A 2,391-nucleotide genomic window follows, 5' to 3' on the forward strand; every position below is an offset into this window, starting at 1 on the left:
TGAACACAGAATGTATCTGGAAAATTTCGATAAGTGCAGGCTCACTCATCCAGTTGGTTTTCTCAGATCTGGATCTTGAAGAATATACCGAATGTACACTAGACTATGTTGAGGTATCGTTTCTGTGTTTTATGTTTTTTCTAACCCTGATGCCCATGTCTTTGAAACAAACATAAATGCCCATGCGGGGTCTTCTAGGAACCCCATTTAAATTTTTATTTTTTTAAGTATACAGAGTGTTCCGCCTAAACCCCACATTAGAAGTATAGGGAATTCAAAAAATCGTATTTATTTAAAAATCGGTACATAGCCATAATCCATTAAGTTCTCATAAATGAAACTATTTTCAAGATGGCGGCACTTCCGGTTATACCGGAAATCGGTCTCAACTTTCTTATTTTAAATGGAAAGCTATATTTTTTACTGCGTTTTTGGATTAATCGGGTCATTTTAAGGGAGTTTTCATTAGCTTTCCCTATACTTAAATTTAGCCCTTTTTGAAATATTTGGAGTTATACAAAAATTTTTGGATCTGCACCTTCCATTTTAAAAATCGGTAACTCGGCTATTTTTTAAAATTTTCAATTCGTTTTTTGGCATTTGAAAGGGAAAGGTTGAAATTTTTTGAAATTTTGAAAAAAAAAACTTAACAAACCCTAAAATTTTAAGATTACTTTTGTAATAATTCAAATACCCATAACTCAATTTTTCCAAATGAAATATCCCAATTTTTATTTTACTAAATGGAAGAGAATTTAGTTCTGCATCGATCTGTATTAACATTCCCTATACCAAAATTTAATAATTTTTAAGTTATAGTGACCTTTTGTTAAGACTGCCGAAAATCCATACATATATGAATCAATGCATACATATGAATAAGAAATATATAAACTTACAAACAACCCTAAGGTTTTCACTAGACTTAAACAATACAGAAGCTTCTTTATCAAGAGAACGTGGAGGGCGTGGTTTTTTGAATTTACTTAATTTATATTGTAGACAAATTTCCTCACTTAGGAAATATTTCTTAGATCAGAGTAATAATAATATTTTGATCAGGGCTATTTGTTTGAGTGATGAGAATTTTACACCATTAAATTTAAGTGATTCAAACATAAATGAAACAATTATAACCGAAAGTGTAACTACAGAAAATTTAAAAGAAAAATCTTTACATGGTAGATTTTTCAAAGAATTAGACAACAGCTATGTACATTGATACAAAAGCTTCTCACTTGTGGTTAACAAAAACAAACATTTTTGCAGAAACTGAAGGTTTCATTTTTGCAATCCAAGACGAAGTGATCAATACGAAAAATTATACAAAATACATAATCAAAAGTAAWAATGATGATCTTTGTAGACTGTGTGGAACACAATCAGAAACAATTCAACATCTCATCTCTTCCTGTCAAGTGTTGACTGCARCAGATTKTAAAGTTAGGCATGACAATGTYGCCAAGATAATTCATTCTCAGTTASCTTTTAATTCTGGCCTAATTCAAAATAAATCACCTTATTATAAATATGAACCAGATTCGTTTCTAGAAAATAATAATTACAAACTCTATTGGGACAGAACAGTTTTAACTAGTTTGAATATAACAGCTAATAGGCCAGATATTATTCTTATTTCTAAAACTGAAAAACATGCATTTTTAATTGATATTGCAGTTCTAAATACTCACAATATCCAGAAGACTTATCAAACAAAAATTTCTAAATACATGATCCTAATTAATGAAATTAAAAACATYTGGAACATGAAAATGGTCAAAATAGTACCGATAATCATTTCCGCAATTGGAGTAGCACCAAACAATTTAAAAGTTAATCTTGAACTTTTAAAATTAAATTCAAATTTAATTATTGATATTCAAAAAGCAGTCCTTTTAAAAACTTGTAATATTGTTAGGAAATGTCTCAATATTAACGAAATTCATAATAACATAAATAATAATTTAATTAATAGTAGTTCATTAAGTTGCGAGGCGGAAGATCTGTAGTGACGCCAGATTGGGAAATTTAGGGAGTTTTTTTAAAGGTTGTGGAAATCATTTGTCAGGGAATTTTATGTCTTGCATAACCGTCTGCCAAATGGTTTCTACTTCTTTTGCCGGGTCAAATAATATTGTCCTGCAAAAGACATTAAGTAACAAATACCAGAACACTGCCTTGTTAACAAATCCAAATAAAAAAGATATGCAAAAGTTTGTTGAGACGGGGTCCTCGAAAGACTCCGCATAGGCATTTAAGGGTTAAACTAATTTATACTTGTAGATTTTGGATGGASCAACTTTAAATTCAAAATCTTTGGGAAAATTCTGCTTGCATCATCCATCTTTTCTTCGATCGTCTGGTAGTACATTAACTGTCAAATTTAGGTCT

At 30.1% G+C, this 2,391-nt stretch overlaps 1 protein-coding gene across 1 annotated transcript in view; it reads left to right on the top strand.

Annotated features, from left to right (window-relative positions):
* Positions 1–2,391, top strand: part of LOC123005249 (cubilin-like) — a 51,748-nt gene that overhangs the window by 19,395 nt on the left and 29,962 nt on the right. The gene's annotated exons all lie outside the window — the stretch shown is intronic.

This window comes from Tribolium madens, unplaced genomic scaffold, assembly GCF_015345945.1.
Source record: "Tribolium madens isolate multiple individuals breed KSU strain unplaced genomic scaffold, Tmad_KSU_1.1 Scaffold_20;HRSCAF=117;Tcas5.2_LG4, whole genome shotgun sequence".
NCBI lineage: Eukaryota > Metazoa > Arthropoda > Insecta > Coleoptera > Tenebrionidae > Tribolium > Tribolium madens.